Raw genomic sequence first — 13,643 nt, 5'->3', positions numbered from 1 at the left:
ATGCAATCATCAAACGCTTCTCTGCCAAGAGATGAAATTGACCTCATTGCCCACAGGAAGCAGGGACATTTCGCTGGTACTAGGAGACCTTTAAATAATGACGTGCACACTCCAGGCTCTCTAAGATTGAAAGAGACAGGCATCCCAGTGGCTTTGCCTGGGCCTCACCTCCCCCTTCGGTCATCAAGGCAAACTGGGGCTGCAGACGGGACCTGCTGCCTTCAACACGGGCCTTGCATTAGATGCGTGTCAACAGAGATTAGCTCAGCCCCACGCGCCGCCATTTACCATTTGTTAGACCACCTTCACCAACCCCGTAATCTAATCTGGGCTGGAGCAGTGCCTCTTCCAGGTTAAATGCATTAAAGGAGCGGGGGTGGGGGTGGGGGGGAGTGGGTTGCTCAAGGCGGCGTGGCCTCTCGCTTTCTGACAAGCCTGACCCCACTCCAAACCCCTCTTCCCCAGGGACGCCAGGGGTCAGAACCTCCCTGGCGTGGAAGGGAGCACACTCCAATGGAGAGACAGAGGATATTGGAAACATATTCCACAGGCCTCTGCGCTTTGGAAATCCAAGAAGAACAGGAGGTGACAAGTTAAAGCTTTCACTGCTGGAACTATTTTGCCTTTCCTGGTTTCAGCAAGAGCTTGATAAAGTTGTCGGTGGGGTGGAAGAGGCAAGGAGGAAGCAGGGAGAGTCCCAGAGCAGATGGTACCTAGAGGGATGCTTTTGACACCTTTGCTGGAAATTTATGGGGGGATGGCTCTCCGTGGCCCTGCTCGGTTCCCGTTACACGTGTCTTTGAATCATGTGATATTTCTTAGGCAAATAAATGTTTCATCGGCACATCTCACCTTTCCTTCTGCTTGTAGCTCCTCCGACGCCCTGACTTGGGACGGGGGGGCCCATCTGTGGGGCTTGCGGCCATTTCCACTCCACATCTCGTGGGGTCGAGAGGAGAGAGTCTCCGCTTTCCTGTAAGCGTGACTCCTCATCTCTGTGTTCTTGTGATCTTCCTCCGGCCCCCAAATCTCTCCTCCATTCATCTCTGCAAAGCCACGTCCTTTAGGGTTTTGTTTTTTTTTTGTTTGTTTGTTTGTTTTGTTTTGTTTTCCCTTTTATTCAGTGTCTCTTAACCCTACCCATTGTAAGATTGATAGCCACCGCCCAGGACCAACCACCACCACCATCTCTAAAATGGGGCCGAAATGGGTGATTTTTATTTTTTTTTAAGTATAAGTGTACAACCAGAAAAGGGCTGGGTTGCAAAGGCTCCTCCTGATGAGTTTTCACAAGATGAATACACGCGGCGTAACCAGTGTCCAGCATCGTCGGCGGCCTTATGTCTCCCGTTCCCCGAGGCAAACAAGATCTGGACTTCTAACCCCAGCACTTTGTTTAGAGTCTTTCCATACTTGACCTAATGGAGTTGGAACGTCCCCAGCCCTTTTTGTCTGCTGCTTTCACACAGTATTATTTTTGTGAGTGTCCTCCGTGTTATTGCGGGGGAGTTGGAGATCATCCTTCTTTTCACTCCCTGCTTCTGACTCATTGTGTGACTGTGTCGCAATTATTCCTCCATGCTACCAGAAATGGGCATGTGGGAAGTTTTACATTGGAGGGCTCTTATAAGTACTACTGAGTGCTACAAAGGGTCCAGGTTCAGACCTTTCAGTGAACGTATGTGCGCACTAGAAAATGATTTCAATCACAAAAACCTGACTGTGCCTCTCTTTTTGGCGCTTCAACAGATCTCCATTTCCTTTAAGGTAAAGACTCAATTCCTTACCGTGGCCTTCAAAAGTCTAAGGAAACTGAACTCTGCTGATTTCTCCACCCTTCAAAAGTCTAAGGAAACTGAACTCTGCTGATTTCTCCACCCCAGCAACAGGTGTCACAAACACAATGTGTGCAGGGACACAGTCGGGATAGAAGTGAGCAGAGTGGGAGACAACAGGGAGGGGTGAGGACTGTGGTATACTCTGGTATGCCAGACAAGTAACAGCAGTCGCTGGACCGAGCTGATGGATGACACATGCAAATGGCGAGCCAGTGTAGCCAGATGTCCCCCATTTTAAAAAAGTTAATTTTTTATGTGAAGTCTGCTGATTTTGAAATGGTGACCAGTTCTGGGGAGGTGAGTGAGGGGGTCAGTGAACTAGGTAAAGGGCAATAAGAGTACTGAGCCCTGAGTAATCTATGGTAATGTTGAATCATTCTATTGGACATCTGACACTAATGTAATACTGTGTGCTAACTACACTGGAATTAAATTTCTTAGGGGCGCCTGGGTGGCTCAGTGGGTTAAAGCCTCTGCCTTCGGCTCAGGTCATGATCTCAGGGTCCTGGGATCGAGCCCCGCATTGGGCTCTCTGCTCAGCAGGAAGCCTGTTTCCCTCTCTCTCTCTCTGCCTGCCTCTCTGCCTGCTTGTGCTCTCTGTCTGTCGAATAAATAAATAAATAAAATCTTTTAAAAAGATAAAATAATTTCTTTCCTTTAAATGTTGGCCATTTCCCAAATGGTCTTTAATGTAATGTCATGAGAGAAAAAAATATACGTGTTTAGGTAGCATCTGGCCTCTGGATCAGCAAGTCTGAACCCCTAGCCCTTCCTTACCTCCCTGGACTCTGAATTCACTGTCCCTAATTCATTCTGAGCCACACCCCATACCCAACTGTTCAGCGGTCCTTAAACACCCCATGTCCTCGGCTCTGGGCTTTGCCCTCCCTATTCTTTCTTCCTGCAACATTTTATCCCTTGTACACCCTTTAGCTCCTACTCAGTTGCTACTTAGCGTCCGGAATCCTCAAAGTGAGTCGAGGGATGCGCTAATACATTTCTAGGGTGTTCTGCCTTCCCCTCCTCATGGTGCCCACCGCACGGCCAGTGACCTAAACAGGACCAGGCACACAGGAGGCAGTCAACACATGCTTTGTGAATGAAGAAATACCACCGACCCAAGTCTACGCCGATTATATCTGCATTGTTGTCTCCCCACTAAAGAACCAAGTGGATCCCGTCCCCTGCCCCACCCCCTGCTTACAACCTGCACCCAACTCTTGAATAGTTTCAACAACAGAGATTAGAACTGCAAGTGTTTGGGGGGGGGGGTCATGGGAGGAAGACTGGGTGCGGTAAGGTAAGAGAACCACAAGGCGTGATTGGATTCAGGGAGTAGGAGGAAGCCAGCCGGAGAGACCCTTGTTGGGGAGGAGAGGGTGTCCATCCTCATTGTTGTCACAGGAACTGGAACATTAAACATAGATGCTACCTTCTTCTTTGCTTTCTTTCTTTTTTTTTTTTTTTCCTTAAGTCCGACCATCACTTCCTGCCACTACTTCCTATTGTTTTATTGAGATAACTGACATACGACATTATATTAGTTTCAGGTGTACAACATGATGATTCTGTATGTTCTGTTCATATTAGGAAATGATTGTCTCAGTGAGCCTAGTTAGCACCAGTTGTGACCACGCAGGCCTACTTCTTTTTATGGCAAGGAACAAAGTCTCACTTGGTTTCCAAAGGGTCAGTGTAACAGTTTAAGTGTGCAGTACAGTGTGTTCCCTGTGTTTGCCCCCTATGTTCAGGAAAAGCAGGGGTTCTTAGTATCTCAGCTAAAGGTGAAGAGAGACTGATATCCTCTTGGCATAATGCGGAAGGGATGGCGTTGAGGACCCGGCCATGTTTGGAGGTGATGTTTCCCATACCCCTGTCCCATCCAGGGGACAACCCACATCAGGGGAGAGGAGACAGGGGGGCTCTGGCCAGCTGAGAAAGGTGTGGAGAGGACTGAGCCATGGGGAAGGAAGGAAGAGAGAGCCCGAAGGTGCCAGAGACACACCTAGGGATGGGGACCTGCTGTACCCACAAGGCACCTGGCAGGGCTTCTCAGGGCATATAGCTTTCAAACGAAGTGTTAAATAAGGGGAGGCAGCTCTTTGTCAGATGAAAGTGTCCCAGTCAAAGAAACTGGGAGAGCTGTGGCCCTAAGGAGGGATCTGGCCTGGCCAAGTGGGGGACAGAAGAAAGGCCAGCAGATCTGGTGACTTGAGGCTGGGAAGCTTGCGAAAAGGTGAGCTGGGAGCCATGCTCCAGGCTGGTTCAGAAGGAGCCTCGAGGCCATGCTGAGGAGTGCGGGCTTTTTCTGAGTTAGGCAGGAACTTGGTAATTCTGTATTCTAGTGCTTGGCTCAGTGGTGACTCAGCAGCCCCTTGTTTTCTCTCTCTGGTGCTTGGCTTTTGTTCCCAGTACCACCTCTCATGGTCTTTCCCTCACACCTGGACCCCACCCAGCCCAACTGAGTCATTCCCTCTGCGGGGCGGCGGGGGAGGGGGAGCCCGGACTTGCATGAGTGAAAGTCCTACAAGAGATTCTGATGCACATTTAATGTAGGGAACCAGTGGGTCAAAGAGATCCATGTATCTCTTTATCTATTTATCTGTCTGTGTGTCTATCTACCTATCCATGCTCTATCTATCTATCTACCGTCTATCTACTTACCTATTTAGTTATATATCCATTTTTAATCAAGCAAAAAAAAATCCCAGAAGAATATTAAAATGACATGTTTGTCTCTCTTCGTATAGCAGCTAAGACTTAACATTTATGAAAACAGTAAAGGAGAAACACAGAGGGAAAAAAGGATAGGTAAGTCTAACCCAAGGAAATAAAGAACTCATTTTTTAAAAGATTTTATTTATTTATTTGACAGAGATGACAAGTAGGCAGAGAGGCAGACAGAGAGAAGGCGGATCCAGGTTCCCTACTGAGCAGAGAGCCCAATGCATGGCTTGATCCCAGGACCCTGGGAACATGACCTGAGCTGAAGGCAGAGGCTTAACCCACTGAGCCACCCAGGTGCCCCTAAAGACCTCATTTTGCAATCACTCACAACACTACAGTGAATACGCAGATGCCTAAATATCATTCAACATTCATGTGGATTTCCTTGGGAAAAATTCCAGGAAGTGGAATGGCTTAGTCAAGAGTTATAAAGTTTTCAAAGTTTTTAATACTCGTTGTCAAAGTGTTCCCATAAAAGGAACACCATTTCAGACCTCCCTCAGTGATGTTTATTTATTTGTTTTTCAAAAGACAGGTAAAACGCAAGAGAAACATTGGAGAGAATTTTACCTCCATATGTGTTAAACAATGGGCTATGTGCTCTTCTATGTAAAGAATAGAATTATGTAATAGAATCGTCATAGAATAAGCAAAGTTCTAAAACGCCAAAAGGAAAAGAAATGGAACAGGGTCGTGGACTAATATATGGTAGAGAATGAAAAACTTACTAATGAATATTTAAAAAAAATATTCACGCATATCAGTGGCCAAAGAAACGCGAGCTAGAATCGCAATAACATATTCACTCCCAAGTTTACAGTCAAAGCCTACTTACCATTCTTGTGAGAATCAGCTGTAGTGGACATTCATACAATGTTGATGGGATTCTGAATTGATACAGCTTTATGATAACATTTGACACTAGGCATCAAAACCCTGAAAAGTATTCATGTTCTTTGAATACTTCCCCTTCCAAGAATTTTTTTTTTCCCTAAAGAAATAATGTGGAGGGGCGCCTGGGTGGCTCAGTGTGTTAAGCCTCTGCCTTTGGCTCAGGTCATGATCCCAGGGTCCTGGGATCGAACCCCGCATCAGGCTCTCTGCTCAGCAGGGAGCCTGCTCCCTCCTTTCTCTCTGCCTGCCTCTCTGCCTACTTGTGATCTCTGTCTGTCAAATAAATAAAAAAAACTTAAAAAAAAAAAGAAAGAAAGAATGTGGATAGGCAGCAAAATTTGGTTACCAGCTTATTCATTGTACTGCTTACATAATAGCAAAAACAAAGAGGTCAGAAACAAAGGAAACATTCAACAATATTGATTTCTTAGATACATTGTGGAATATTGTAGCCTGAGAAAAAGATACAATGGGTGAAACCTAAGATACAGACAGCTGTTAGCATAAACTAAGAAAAAGCAGTATGCAAAACCACGCACCCGCACCAGGGATGATCTGTGTTTGTAATGCACTGACGCTCCTGGCTTACTCAATAGTTTTATCCTGGAAAGTCTTGTGCAATTTAAATTTTGCATAACTCAGAAAAGCGTGTTTGTAATCACTGCATATTTTAAGGTTGCAAAACTTTCAATGTGTTTTTTGTGTGTGTGAAGGAGCTGCCACTCAGATATTTTTCTTGTCGTTGTTGGAGTAGCCAGGGTCCACGGGAAAGGGAGGGTAACCAGCTTGGAATACCCCCGTATACCTCATTCAGCTGCTTAGGAAGCATTGGTTAAACACTTGACCGGTGGTTTTGCAGGCAGGTTGTGATAATTTCACTGATTCTTACCAAATTTTCCTGGCTCTCTGCCTCTCCCGACCCCTTAGGCTATCCCAGCTCTCCCTGTGACTAGGTGGGATCACGTGACCAGTTCTAGCCAGTGACTTACAAACAGAAGTGATGGCATCACTTCCTGCCTGGAGCATTTAACAGCTGGTGTGAGCCCCCCACCCACCCAAGGTCTTTTTGTCCCCTTTTGTGAGCCTCCCTATCCCAAATGAGAGCTTCCCCATTATCCTTGTTCTTAAAAGGAGTGTGTCATGGAGCAGGGCCTTTGGCTGCTCTGTGATGAACACGTGGCCCAAATCAGAAATTTACTTGCTACTTTCACCATCGGAGTTTCAGGGGATGTTTGTTACTGTGGCATAATGCAACCCCTTCCCACTTAAAGGGTTACTCGCAGGCCAGCTGTATCATCCCCCTGCTCGGAGCTTTCGAGAAATGTAGAATCTTGGGCCTCCTCAGAGTTCCTGAATCAGAATATGCATTTTGATCTGCATGTATATTAACGATCACACAGTGCTGCCTAGCACATCCTGACTGAGGCTCAGGGAAGGGAGGCAGCATGGTTCAGAGGTCAAGACCATGTGCACGGAGGCCCGGCTTCTAGCAGATAAGCCACCTAGCCTCGGTGAGTGTGCTGGTCACTGATGTGAGGTTTCCTGAGGTAAGGCACAGCCCATGCCCAGTGCCCATGGACGCTCATTCACTGAGAACTGGCATTAGAGTTTCAGAAGGGGAATGGATTGCCGTCTGCCAGGACTGGAAGCTTAGCTTTCTAAAGACATTTTCCTTTACCTCTGCAACAGGAGTGACATCTTCTAAAGACTCGGGATGGCATCAAATACAAGAATTCTGCAAATATTGATCCATGAAACCACCCACAACAAGGCTCCTGTCAACCACCTTGTCACCTTCAAATGATGTGTTTATTTACCTAATTCCTTTCCTGCCCTGTCTCTGCAGCAACGGGGACCACCGATTCCTTGCCCCTCCAACCAGGAGACCTCCCCAGGCCTGACTGAAGTGTTTGCAAAGGTAAGAACAGCGGTTAGCGTGGAATTCTTTGGGGGTAGGATTAATGCTTCCGCACCAGCAGCCCTTCCCGTGACTCTGTGGGGCCACCAGCTCTGAGAACTTTGGTGGCAGATCACTCAGCAGAAGGAAGAACACACGCATTCACACACCCTTTCCCTCTTTGCCCAAGATGGAGCGAAAGTACCTGAGGGCAAGCACGGTCATTGTCAGACTTCATACTTTCTTTCCCTCTCCAGAACGTTCCATGGTATGTTTGTTCATTCCAACCTCAGTCTTCCTGTGAGGAAGAAAACACAGGGATTATTCGTCTTTTGTGAAACAGGGAGAGATAGATGTTGAGTGGCTCCCCTGAGGCCACGGAGGGTAGTGGCTCAGAAGGTAGCATTCGTGGCTGGGCAGGATAGAGTACCACCAAGGCCAGAGACCACCAAGGATGAGCCCTGCGGCATGCTAAATGTGCTGTTCATCTCTCTAAACCCAGTTTCCACATTCAAACTGGGGCCGGGCAGCAATTCCAGCTGGGAGCCCATCCCCCACACCCCACATCCCCACACCCCACTCCCCCCCACCCCCTACCCCCGACCCCAACCATGCCCTCAGGAAAGCCGATTTGAGTCTTTTAAAAATCAGAGTGTTGGTTGCAACAATCTTGTGGAACCTTCTAGGAACAGTGACACTTAATTTGGTATGTGCAGAAACAGGCATTGCACGTCTCTCATTTAATCCGCCCGGTCAGAGAAACAGTTACAGAGAGTCAGGGAAGAGAAAAGGTCAAAGCAGGAGGTAGAGAGACAGAGACACAGCAACAGAGAGAGAGGTGGGGAGGGAGGGAGGGAGAGGGAGAGAAACACTGCTTCCCAGGAATGGTCAGCATTTCATCCTTTACCAATAGCGGAAATTACACCTAGAGCCAAGTCACATGTGGGAAACTGAGCCCAACAGGAGACACAATGATGGTAGATCTCTGCCATGGGGACAAGCTTTCCCAGTTTCTCAGGGACTAAGAGTGTTTTTTACCCCTGGAGGTGGGACTTTCAGGGCTAAAACTAGTCAAGTCCTGAGGAATCTGGCCCCTGTCAGTCGCCCTGATCTGATTAGGCCACAGCTAATAACACTGTCCAGAAAAGGGGATGCTTCAGGGCCACAGGGACAGGCGACAAAGAAGGATTTGGCTGGATATTTCAAGAGAAGCATCAGGAAGCTCCTGGGGGGCACTCACGGTCCTCCCTGCTCACACGGAACCGCCTGAGCTGAGATTTCCAAGGTGTGGGTTGCTGAGAAGGGGAGGAAGATGGTGGTCCATTTTCTTTTTTCCTTTTCTTTCTTCCCTTTTTTTTTTTTCCTCTGGAGGAGAGAGTGGTAGGGAGTTTAAAATGGGAGGAACCAAAGCAGAGAGAGAACCTTCTCTAGAAGATGGGCATCAAATAATAAACCTTGAGCAAATAATGAATCCACTGCCAGATTTTTTTTTTTTTAAAGAGGGGTATCCCGTAATTAGGGAGGAAGAGAAGGTTCGCCCTTCACCGGCATCCCCTCCTGGCAGGGAAAAAAACCAAGAGAGCAACTTCATCACGCCAATTGCTTCACGCTCCAGCAGGCAAGTGATAAAATCATCAGATGAGGGTCCGCCATCCCGTCTCCCACAGTCACTTTCACCAAGTGTGCCGTGTCGAAAATAATGAAGGCGGCTTGATTAAATGTTCGCTGGCTGTGGCCGCTGTGCTAATTCGGAGATGGGCTTATTAGTTTAATGACCGCTCCAGATCATCAGAATTCATTAGCATTAGTGCTGAGGCTCTCCTCGACATCAGCCCAAGGCTCCAGGCTGCCATGGTTGCCATTCCTCTGTTCATATCACTCCTGTTTCAGGAGAGGATGCCGTGTGTGCGTGCGTGTGTGTGTGTGTATGTGTGTGCATTCAGACATGGCACGCACATACACTCGCACGCTGAGTCTTCCTGTTTTATCTGCCTTGTGATTTCCACGCCTCTCCCCCAAATGAAAAGCTGCGATAGCTTTTTCTGCTTTCAGCACAGCCATAACGTACAAAGAGCGTTTCTGAGTGTTTCTGTGGTATATTCTTTTTCATTAGACCAGAGTGTATGCAGACACCGAAGCCCTTACTAGGATCCAAAGGCTCTATGTCATCATTCCCCTTATACCTGCTACTCTCCCCATAATTCCATCTCTGATGTGTCCCCTTCCCCCACTGCCCTCCGGACACATGAGCCTCTTTGCTGGTCCTCAAACATACCAGCCATGGTTCCTACCCCGGAGCCTTTGGCTGTTTTTCTGCCCAGGACACTCTTCCCCAGGATAACAGTATGGGAGACTCCCTTACTCCTAACTCCGCTCAGATGGCCCCTCCCAGAAGCCTATTCTGATCACCCCATGGAAAATTGCAACCTCCCCAACTGTCCCACAGCACCACCCCTACTTGGTTCAATCCTATCGGACATGCTACATAATTTATTTATATATTTTATTTAGACTCACTGTCATGTCCTTGCTGGCTGTTTTGTCTACTGCTATGTGCCCAGTGGTGAGGACTCTCAGAGAACTGATGCTCCCTCCATGGTTGAATGAAAGAATGAATGAATGAGGGAAGAAATAAATGAATGGAGTCAATATGCAAGGAAATAGGATGAGTATGGATGCAGGGTGAGTTGTGGGCTGGGAGGATCTGGAGTGTTTGAGGTCTGTTGGTCCTGGTGGCAGCCACTGTGCAGGCTGGGAAGTGAGGAAGATGGTCCAAAATGGGAAGCAAGTGGGGCTGGGTGATGTTAAAAAGAGAGGAAAGATCCCTAGCCGTTGACCACGGTGTTCCTTTGAGTTACCTTGTGTTTAGCATCTCCTTCCAAGAGGGTTTGCCCTATCCCCTTCTTGTTTGGGGATTTCTTCGAGCTTCTCTCTTGTGTGTATCTCTGTCTCTCCATCCACTGCCCCTTTGGGGTCAGGAAGTGGTTGTTTGGCAACCAAAGACCCTTGCTAAAATGAAGGGTTTGGGAATTCTAACCTGGATTTGACTCAATTCGTCTTTTTCTCATCTGTAAAATGGGTCATCTGCAGGCAACATGGTAATGTCTCCCCACGAGGCAGCGGGTTCTCCAGCTCTCCAGCCATGTGAGTTCATGCAGCGTCCAAGGAAAGAAAGGGTATAATGTAAAAAAGATGTGTTCAAGGGCAACTATTTTCTTTTTAAAGATGTATTAATTTTCTTTTTAATTATTACCAAGGACTAAGTACATAGTGTAGCAAACATAGGGAATACAGAGGAAATGAGGAATATTTTGCTCCTTGTTTTTGCAAAGATCCCCTGTCATAAATATTTCCTGGATTGCAAGGTGCACACATACACTCTCCTGATTCCTGAGATTAGGGTGCATATTAAAATAAACAATAAAACATGTATGTAATATTTCATGGTATCTATCCCATACCCGCTGAGAGTAGACAGCAAATTAATATTGAATCTTATAAGGAAAATTGTCTTAGAATTTTTTTTAAAGATTTTATTTATTTGACAGAGAGAGAGATCACAAGTAGGCAGAGAGGGAGAGAGAGAGAGAGAGAGGGAGGAGGAAGCAGGCTCCCTGCCTAGCAGAGAGCCCAATGCGGGACTCGATCCCAGGACCCTGAGACCACGACCTGAGCTGAAGGCAGAGGCCCAACCCACTGAGCCACCCAGGCAGCCCCATCATCTTAGAATTTTTAAAGTATAAAGAGTTACACACATGAACACATACACTTGCAAAAGTAACTTCACGCTCTTGGCTGTGGGTCTGATTATTTATTTATTTATTTATTTTTGTTTACTGTCAACCACACCAGTATCTGGCCACTTTGGCTAAGGAACTTGGCTTCCAGAAGATGTGGTAGGTAGTTCTCAAATTCTTGTGAGTTTCACCCATCCCTTTAATCCTACAAATGGGTTTCTTGGGCATTAATTCCCTAGTCCTTTTTTTGGACAATTTATTTACATGCAAATCCTGATTAAATCTTGAATTCACAACTTACTGGTCATGTGAATTGAGGCAAGAACTAAGGCAAACTTTCTGGACCTCAGTGTCTTGATCTGTGTAGTGGGAATAGTAGCAGCACCTTCTCCGGAAGGTAACTGAAAAGATTATGGGAAGAAAATTATGATTATGAAAGGGGAGATAAAGAGCCCTGACGAGAGACCCTGGCACATAGAAAGCATTCCATAAATGGTAACAAAAAAATAAATGGTTCAAAATTGGGAAAAAAGTCTCCAAACGGTGCCTGGCAGACTCCATAAACAGTAGCTACATTATTATATATTGATGGAAATCTTGAGTTCCGGGGAATGTTAGGATAGTAAAGGCTCTGATAAATCCTGTAAGAAAAAATAATTTATTTAAATCCCTTTAATCCAGTATTCCTTTCCCTGCCCCATCATGGGACATTTGGATCATTTGGGGGTAGGGAGAAAGAAGGAAACAAATTTGAAGAAAAATACATATGAACACAATGAAGAAAGTAAAAATGACCTGTAATTTGTAACTTAGATTAAAACTGTTTATCTTTGTGTATGGTGTAAGAGAGTGGTCGAGTTTCATTCTTCTACATATAGCTGTCCAGTTTTCCCAGCACCATTTATTGAAGAGACTGTCTTTTTTCCAATGGATATTTTTTCCTGCTTTGTCGAAGATTATTTGACCATAGAGTTGAGGGTCCATATCTGGGCTCTCTACTCTGTTCCACTGGTCTATGTGTCTGTTTTTATGCCAGTATCATGCTGTCTTGGTGATCACAGCTTTGTAGTAAAACTTGAAATCAGGTAACGTGATGCCGCCAGTTTTATTTTTGTTTTTCAACATTTCCTTAGCAATTCGGGGTCTCTTCTGATTCCATACGAACAAAGATAACCTCGAAATGGATAAAAGACCCCAACATGAGACAGGAATCCATCAGAATCCTAGAGGAGAACATAGGCAGTAACCTCTTCAATATCAGCCTCAGCAACTTCTTTCAAGATATGTCTCCAAAGGCAAAGGAAACAAAAGTGAAAATGAACTTTTGGAACTTCATCAAGATCAAAAGCCTCTGCACAGCAAAGGAAACAGTCAACAAAACAAAGAGGCAACCCACGGAATGGGAGAAGATATTTACAAATGACAGTACAGACAAAAGGTTGATATCCAGGATCTATAAAGAACTTCTCAAACTCAACACACACAAAACAGATAATCATATCAAAAAATGGGCAGAAGATATGAACAGACACTTCTCCAATGAAGACATACAAATGGCTATCAGACACATGAAAAAATGTTCATCATTACTAGCCATCAGGGAGATTCAAATTAAAACCACATTGAGATACCACCTTACACCAGTTAGAATGGCCAAAATTAGCAAGACAGGAAACAACGTGTGTTGGAGGGGATGTGTAGAAAGGGGAACCCTCTTACACTGTTGGTGGGAATGCAAGTTGGTGCAGCCACTTTGGAGAACAGTGTGGAGATTCCTCAAGAAATTAAAAATAGAGCTTCCCTATGACCCTGCAATTGCACTACTGGGTATTTACCCCAAAGATACAGATGTAGTGAAAAGAAGGGCCATCTGTACCTGAATGTTTATAGCAGCAATGACCACGGTCCCCAAACTGTGGAAAGAACCAAGATTCCCTTCAATGGACAAATGGATAAGGAAGATGTGGTCCATATACACTATGGAGTATTATGCCTCCATCAGAAAGGATGAATACCCAACTTTTGTAGCAACATGGACGGGACTGGAAGAGATTATGCTGAGTGAAATAAGTCAAGCAAAGAGACTCAAGTATCATATGGTTTCACTTATTCGCGGAGCATAACAAATAACATGGAGGACATGGGGAGATGGAGAGGAGAAGGGAGTTTGAGGGAAATTGGAAGGGAGGTGAACCATGAGAGACTATGGACTCTGAAAAACAACCTGAGGGTTTTGAAGGGGCGGGGGGTGGGAGGTTGGAGGAGCCAGGTGGTGGGTATCAAGGAGGGCACGTATTGCATGGAGCACTGGGTGTGGTGCAAAAACAATGAATACTGTTACGCTGAAAAGAAATAAAAAGAAATAAAAAAATAAAATAAAAAATAAATGTTTAGCTTCTTCTATCCTTTCCATTTTTTCCTAAACATATATGTGTATATATGCATAAAAATATGTGTGCGTGTGTGTGTGAGAAAGAGAGAGAGAAAGAGAGAGAGAGAGGGAGAGAGATGAAACTATTTATACCTTTTAGTAGCTAACAGCAAATGTTT

Source organism: Enhydra lutris, unplaced genomic scaffold (assembly GCF_002288905.1).
Source record: "Enhydra lutris kenyoni isolate GAN:26980312 unplaced genomic scaffold, ASM228890v2 scaffoldscaffold46, whole genome shotgun sequence".
Lineage (NCBI taxonomy): Eukaryota > Metazoa > Chordata > Mammalia > Carnivora > Mustelidae > Enhydra > Enhydra lutris.
The sequence above is the reverse complement of the archived record's forward strand: the minus strand, read 5'-3'. Positions refer to the sequence as shown.